This window comes from Gracilinanus agilis, chromosome 1, assembly GCF_016433145.1.
Source record: "Gracilinanus agilis isolate LMUSP501 chromosome 1, AgileGrace, whole genome shotgun sequence".
Classification (NCBI taxonomy): domain Eukaryota; kingdom Metazoa; phylum Chordata; class Mammalia; order Didelphimorphia; family Didelphidae; genus Gracilinanus; species Gracilinanus agilis.
The window spans coordinates 498949038-498957750 of NC_058130.1; positions in this window are offsets into that span (position 1 = coordinate 498949038).

An 8713-nucleotide genomic window follows, 5' to 3' on the forward strand; every position below is an offset into this window, starting at 1 on the left:
TCATGTTGGTATTTGGTGCTTTGGCAGTGTACCAAACTGTACTTTCTTGGGATGTCCTCTCCTCCATTCCCAGTCCACAAACCTATAAGGTACACGAGTGACCTCTGCATGGGACCTCTCCTCCCCCTGGGAATAGGCAGCCCCTCCCTCTGCACCAGTTGGCTTTGTTCTGGTCTCTTCTCAGAGTGTGCCCACAAATACTGGCAAGCTGTCTCACAAATACATGACATTAGTCAAAATCAGGCCTGGGTAAGGAAGCATGGCTGGATCAGTGCCAGTCATCACCAGGTTTGGAACCAACAAGTCTGTGCATTATTTTCTGATGGTAAACCTGGAGTAGGAATTTTCTAACTATTCCTTACTTATCAAAAACTCATTTAAAAACTTGATTGTACTCTTCAATGAATAAGAAATTATACTTTTACCAACTCCCTTTAGACTTGAAAAATACAGGAGTGTTTATATGCACAGACTAAGATCTGGGAGCAGCCTGGACATATCATTGCGCCATTGAGGTTCTCAAGGTCAGTAGAATTGCTCTAGCAGTTCCTGTCAAGTGAGAATGACTTGGTTTTTCATCGTCTTTCAATAATCAGCCAAGCTAAGTGCATGGAACCTATTCACTAGTAGATTGGGCAGCAAATGATTTATTATTTTGACCAAAAAGTTTCAGGAAAAGATTCTCTATATATTTTATAATATATATGTGTGTACATATATATTCTATAAATTATAGAAGGATTTCTGTTGCATCTGTAGGAGTAGAACCCACAAATTGAAATTATAGCTCCTTGAAGTATTGAAATAAATATTTATATTGATATATGTCTATGGAAGTGTGTACATAATCATAAATATATTTGTTCCAAGGCAGAAGAATAGTAAGGGATAGGTAAGGAGGGTGAAATTACTTGCCCAAGGTCATACAGTGAGGAAGTATCTGAGGTCACATTTGAACCCAGGACCTCTCTAGGCCTGGTTTTCAATCCACTGAGCCACTTAGCATTCCCCTACAGATAAAATTCTTTAAAGACACATATGTCCTCTTTTTGGTGGAGTAAAGCTCTTGATAATTTATTTTTTCTATTGTTCACCCCCTATTTTGATGATTAAAAAGGAAATATACCATTGATAATAAATGGATTTCATAAGTGATAATATATTTTCTTGTTATAAAAATGTTTCAACCCCCCCAAGATATTCATATATAGTAGATATTTATGGCACATAAAACTTTCCAAGAACTTGCTGTCATATGTATTTACTCGTCTGCTTGTTATTTATGGATTGTGTACAGGAAATGCAAAAGAGAAAAGGATTTCCAAAGCTCGAGAATTGCTTAAGTAGGAGGTCTTTTAAGCATAACTTAGCTTTAAATAGTTAATAAGTAGAACACTACACAGATCAAAAGGCATTTATTTAACAGTAACAGCATCCCCCTTATTTTTAAATTTTCTTGCTTGGAAACTTCAGACAAAAAAGCTTTTGTTTCTTCAACTGAGCATTTTAACAGGAAACAGGAGTTCAGCCACTAAAAAGTACTTTTTTCCCCCGATACAAATTTCACCATTGTGACTTGATTGACAGCCATCCCAATGTCTATAAACAACCTGTGGGCTCCCCCTCCCACCCCAATCACCATTCAGTCCTTGCATCCAACATTTAAACATTGAGTGTTTTTTTTGCGCTCAATAAAATTCCTTTTCATTTCGCCCCAGGTTGCCATGTCTCTTCAAACAGAGACAGAAAAGCAGGGCTCTGTGTCAGACAGATTTTAATTTTCAGTCCTCATCCATTCGGGGAACGAGACACAGGCAAACAAACTCTCCCCCCAAAGCCTAGCAACCTGTAGTTGAAACAGCCAATGCGTAGAGCCCCAGGATGGAGGCCTGGACCTGTTCACACATGAATAAAGAAGATTAAGATTTCCTTTCAAAGACGTGAAGCCTTTTTGACAGCCAGTGTCAACAGCGCTGTCTGCCTCTCAATGTGAAACAGTCTTCTATCACAGGTTCCCACAGGGAGGTCCTTCTGATTAGTATGCTGCACACTATCATTCCTTGTCAGTATTTAATTGAAGAATAAGGGTGTAAAGTTTTGCAAACTCTTAACTGATCCACAAAGAAAGGATAACTTACAGGAACTGCTGAAAGAAAATACCAGGGAACATGAACACCTACAGGGAGCATTTTTAAATCGAGGAACAGAGGGAAGGGGAAAAACAGCCACTTCTATTACCTAATTACCAAAATGGAACAATGATGCCATAGTCAAAAATACATGTTTTGAATGTTTTTTTGCATTGTGTGGGGTTTTTAGATCAGCTGTGTGCCCAGGAGGAAGACAATGTGGGGGGTGGAGTGGCAAGAGAGCAGTTGGGCTGGGCAGAAGAAAGTCTCAGGATTATATCATCCAAACAAAATACTTTGGCAGCATAAGCATTTATTTAAAAGCAAAATAGGGTTTATTTTTTCAGGCTTAAAGATGATTTTGACTATTGAAAAAACTAGAAGGGGTTTTATGTATGATTGTTTTACATGCGAGTAGTTGATAAAAATTTCAAATTGATGATTGAAAGTGGTATTTTATTTGAGATCAAGGGTGTCTTATCACAGTAGAGGGTTTCTTATAGAGTTTTATAGCTGCACAGGGCATTTTATTAACCTTTTTAGTGGTAATCAAGATAATTTAACCATGTCCAGAAAGAGACATCTTCCATCATTTTGAGAAACAATAAAATCATGTGACTATATTAAATTATAATCTGTCTCAATTATAGTTTGTGATGAGGGAAAAAAAGGAGAAGAGCTGATCTGCACATTTTCAGTTATGACTATAACTTTCCAGAGAATGGTGGGAAACATTTATGAAATTTGGTGTTGCATGAATTCAAATCAGTTAACATTTGTTAAGTAACAACTGTGAGTTGAACACTGTACTAGGATCTAGATGAGAAGCAATGTTTAGACCAGATGAGTCTTCTTTCATGGGGGTCATGGTATCGATGAAGGAGAGGAATGCATGGATTCAGCCTCAGACACTTCCTAACTGTGTGTCCCTGGGCAAATTATTTAACCCCCATTGCCTAGACCTTTTCCTTCTTCTTCCTTGGAACCAATACACAGTATTGATTCTAAGATGGAAGGTAAGTTGTTGTTGTTGTTGTTTTTTAATAACACACGGATTCACTGTAATATATAACAATATGTGATGTGACATTAGAAAAATATAGAACGAAGACTATGAAAGCTAAGGGAAAAAGTCTTTCTTGACATGGAGCTAGAAGGAGGGCTTCTTGGAAGAGGCAGCATTTGATTTCTTCTTTATGGACACAGACATAGGTGGGTCGTAAGGACCATTACTCTGGTGGGATTGGAGAGGAGGGGAGGAATTTTAGGTAACTTAATGGCGTTGTAGGAATATACTTAGGGATGATCTGGTTTTCTAGGGTTAGTTGAAAGAAGGGAAATTTGAGATAAGGCCAGGGAAAAGATTTTGGGTAAAAACGGAACCGTGGGTCTACAACTGAAAATAACTAAACTTCACTTCCTTCTTTAATACTTATTAAGTGTGTGACTGTGGGCACAGAATTTGAATTATATTAAGTAGTCCCTGCCTATGAAAATGGGGATAATAACAGCTCCCACCTCATAGGATTATTATGGGGATCAAATATAATGCCTTATGTAGAAAGCTTTACAAACCTTAAACTAATACACAAGTAATAGCAATTGTTTTTTTTTCTTGCTGCTGTCATCAGAGATGTTTCAGAAGAAGAAATCAACAATATTTGGAAGAAGATTTTATATTAAAGTTAAGGGAGACGGAGAGAGAAAGGTAAGCCAAACACATATATACTTTCTCATTCTATTCTCTTTTTGTCTGTGTTTTGCCAGAAGCCTTCAATGAATGAGACTATGTAGGAGTCTTTGATTTGATTGTTTAACTATTTTGTGACCTGTATTTGAGAGAATTTATTAGAGGACAAGGAAAAAAGCTGCCCAGGAGGAACAGGCTGTGAGAGGTGTGATCTTCCTCATTTGAGGGATATCCAGATGTAATGACCCCAAAAAAGTTACTGATTAATGATATGATTTGAAAATGCTCTCACATAAAATAATACTGTTTTGTCACTAATAATGCTACCATTTTGATTAATGCTTTTTAGTGGCGGAAATAGATTTATACTATTATATGTTGTCAGGAAGTGGAGAGAGGGAAGGGAACAGCTCCTATGGAGACTCTCTGCCTTTCTAGTAAACTCTGGGGATGGGGAAGGAGGGTGGCTGAGGGCCCACAGAGAGCTCTCTGCATGCCATCTTTGGCACCCATGCCATAGGTTCACCACCATTGAGTTAAAGTATAAACAGGAAATATGGGGCATGGTCTGAAAGTTCATAAAGTCTCAACTCATCCTCTCATGCAGGGATATGGTGAGCACTAGGACAGAGCAAGGAGGAATACAAAACTGAACTAGGAGAGCCATGGTTCAGGATGAGGAAGGAAGCCTGAGATCAGTTCCAAGGAGTAATTCAAGCCTTTATCTGCAGTAAATAAAATGAGAAGATACTCCCAGGAACTGGTTTATCCAAGAAGATATCAAAATAGAATGAAAGATATCAGGCACAATAGATAAGGATGTTTTCCCTAATTGCTATTTAGTTGTCTTAATTGTGTTAGATTCTTCATGACTGCATTTGAGGTTTCCTTGGTAAAGATAGTAGAGTGTTTTGACATTTCCTTCTCCAACTTATTTACAGATGAGAAAATTGAGGCAAACAGCATTGTGACTTTCCCAAGATCACAAAGCTAGTGTTTGAGGCAATATTTGAATTAAGGAAGATGAATATTCCTGACTCCAGCTTACCATTATCAACTGTGCCATTTAGTTACCTTATTTCCCCTAATATTCCTTGTCAACAATGCTTCCCCATCCACTTTGGTGCTTACATAATGCTTATTTTTATGTTACTGAATATTATGGCTAAACTACATATCTGGTTTCTTCTTCTTCAACATTATAAGCTCTATTTGGGCAGAGACAAAGTATTGACTAAACTTTGCATCTTGACCAGTACCAATGAACCTTGGATCTGACAAAAGGGTTCTGCTTGCTGGCTCTCAGGAGTGGGACCAATTTAAACTCCATATCTCAATCTATGACATATTTCCCTACACTGTGCTTATTCTGACTGACCTAAATAACTAGCTAACCATGCCATATCAGCTGGTGGATTATAAATGGGCTCTACCTACTAGAAGTTATGGATTGGGAACTGTTAGACAAGTCCTCTGCTCTTCAAATATTTTCTACACTTTGTTTGGCTCCATCATATTAGATTTGTTCATTGAAATCTTATAGTCTTTTCAATGTTCAAAAAGCCCAATTTAATGTACACATTGGAGGAGTGGTAATGCCTTACACTGGGGTAGCTTATCAGAAAAGAAGTTGTTAATTGGGAAATAGAATCAAAGATACTGCTACTTCAGTTATGCCAAAGTTTGACTCCATATTTCTCTAACAGAAAACATTACTGAACATTCCGGTCATGCAAAAAAATCTAACTCCCCCACTCTAAATCACATACGGAAACACATTTGGTATTTGAAAAAAAAATCTGTGTCTCTCTTCCCTCATCATCGCCCTTTTTGGCTGAAATCAAAGTAACTGGATATTTCTTGGACCTGATGGAAAATTCAGTGAGTTAGCTACAGGGAAAGAGCAGAGGAAACTCCTTTAACTGGAAATAAACAAGAAAGACAAGAAAGGATAACGAGGATTACAAGGATCAACAATGGTAGCATCAAAGAACTTCCTTTATAGTTTTGTCCTAAATACACGATTGATGCAGAACCTTTAAAAATATCTGTGTAGCAGATGCTGCTCAAAGAATCTTTTATTTAGAAAAGAGGATCTGGCACTAATTCTGCTCACTTTAGACCTTGACCACTATCAGAATAAATCAGCGATAAAGCATTTTATAGTCTCTATTTTAATACTGTATATTTTAATGTAAGTTAATTTTAGAAGGTTCAAACAAGCAGACATTTCTGTCATGAGAATGTTGGATATGGTTTCATGAATGAGGGTTTAATTGATAGCATGTTTTCCTCCTCTAATTCACAACATTTCACATTTGCTTCACAAGTAGAAGTCAGCTTATATTTTAATTTACTGAAGTAAAACATGTCTAGACAAAAAAATTATAAGGAAAGGAACACAAATAAAGCAGATAAACACATGCTCTGTAATGTGTAGTGTTCATTTAAAATTTTTCATTTATTTTTAGATGGAAAAATATCTGATAAGAGCCAGAAGTTCAGACTTTTTTAGATCAGTTTTTATCAGAATTAAACATGAGTCATAGTCCATCATAGTCTATTTGATGCATAATTAAAAGCTATAGGCAATTTTCAAAGAATAGTTACAAATCATAAATGATCATAAAAAATGATCCAAACTACTACTAAGAAAAAAAGCAAATTAAAGATAATTCATATCACATTGGCACAAATTGGCAAAGATGATAGAAAAATAAGAAGAATCAATTTAGTAGGGGCTGTGAGTGGATAAGCATATTTACAGACAGTAATTTTTTTTGACAGTAAATTGGTCCAAATATTGTACATATCAGATTGGAATTATGCAAGAAATGTAATTAAGCTTTTTAGTGTTTGACTTGGCAATCCTTCTATTGAGTATATATAGCCAAAGGTCAAAGATAAGCACAGTACAAAGACATTTACCAAAATACATAGTACAAATATATGTATTACCAAATGTAGTTATAAAATATTTGGTACCAAATATGTACCAATAAAAGTAGTCCTTTTACAGTAACAAAAATATGCTTCTTGACTAAAGAAACTGCTTTATGGGAGTAATGGAATACTATTGAATGGTAAGAAATATTTAGCATTAAGAATTCAGAAAAATGAGGAAAATAACTGGAACCAAAAGAAAAACTTACAAAATTATTATAATAATGCCAATGAAAAGATCATTAAAAGGATGGCAAATTTTCAATAGTTCATTACTAAATAAGGATTTATTAAGTGTTCACTTGGGATAGATACTGCAACCACAAAGAATGGCAAAAACATGATCCCTTCACTCGTAGAGTTCTCATTTAATGAAAGAGATGACATGCAAACAACCACATATATGCAACACATATATACAACACCTCTCTCTCTCTTCTCTCTCTCTCTCTCTCTCTCTCTCTCTCTCTCTCTCTCTCTCTCTCTCTCTCTCTCTTTCTCTGCCTCTCTCTCTCTCTTTCTCTGCCTCTCTCTCTCTGTCTCTCTGTCTTTCTGTCTCTCTGTCTGTCTGTCTCTGTCTGTCTCTTTCTTAGATTAGACAAAGGGCAATATCAGAAGGAAAACACTAGCATTCACTTTTGGGGTTAGGAGGTTTGTCTCTTACACAAGTTGGGATTTGACGTGAGTCTTGAAAAGAGCCAGGGAGTCCATTAGGCACAGTTGAGAAGGAAAAACATCCAGGGAATGGGATACTACTTGTCAAAAGGCATTAAGGTGAGAGATAAAGTTTCCTGGGCTAGGAATAAAACTTATGTAAACTTATGTAAAGCTCTTTGCAAAACTTTAAATTGCTATATAAATTTCTGTGTGATAAAAAATACCTCTATCCTACTGCAGCACCCAATTGGGGGCTCTTGCAGAGTAAGATCATATCTAATGGCCTGACTGGTCTGAGCATCAATGTACAATGTTGCCACGGAGGGAGGAGCTAGTGGGTTTTACAAGGCAAGTACAAGGGGAGAGAGCTTTTTACTTCTGCTCTTGTAGAGACTGACTCCCTGAACTGATGCTTGGTGAGAGGAGACCATGCTGGGCTGAAAGCTGGAACCAAATCTTACCTTAAATCAGTAAAGGTGAAATATCTCCTCTCTCTGTCTCTCTGTCTCTCATCTCTCACTCTATCATTTGCTTATACCTCTGGCTGTACTCCTTTTTATTCTTAATACTTCCTAAGAGAAAAGCTTCAGGACAAGATAGATTTACAAGTGAATTTGACCAAACATTTAAAGAAAATCTAATTCCAATATTAAATAAATTATTTGGAATAATTGGTAGGAAAAGGCGTCCTGCCAAATTTTTTTTAAAAAATTAAATATGGTGCTGATATTTAAACCACAAAGAGAAAAAAAAGAAAGAAAGAAAGACAGAGAGAAAAAAGAGAAATTAAATAACAATTTAATTAATGAATATAGATTTAAAAATCCATATAAAATATTAGTAAGGAAGCAACAACAATATATCACTAAAATTATACATTATAAAAAGAGGATTTATACTGGATATTCAGCAATGGTTTTATATGTGGAAAACTATTAATACAATTAAATCACCAAAAGTGTAACAAAAACGTATGATTATTTCAATAAATGCATGAAAAACTTTTAACAAAATACAACACTCATTCATTTTAAGACACTTGAAAGGACAAGGATAAATAGATTCTTTCATTATAATAATAATAATAATTACATACTTAAAGCTACCTGTGAATGTTATCTTTAATTGGGATAAGTTAGAAGACTTCTCTATAAGATCAGGAGTGAAACAAGAAAGCCCATTATCACCAGTATTATTTTAGAAATGCTTGTAAATCAATAAAAGAAGAAAAATAAATTGAAGGAAATAGGATGGGCAAAAAGGTAACAAAACTATCTCTTTTTGTGACTGATAT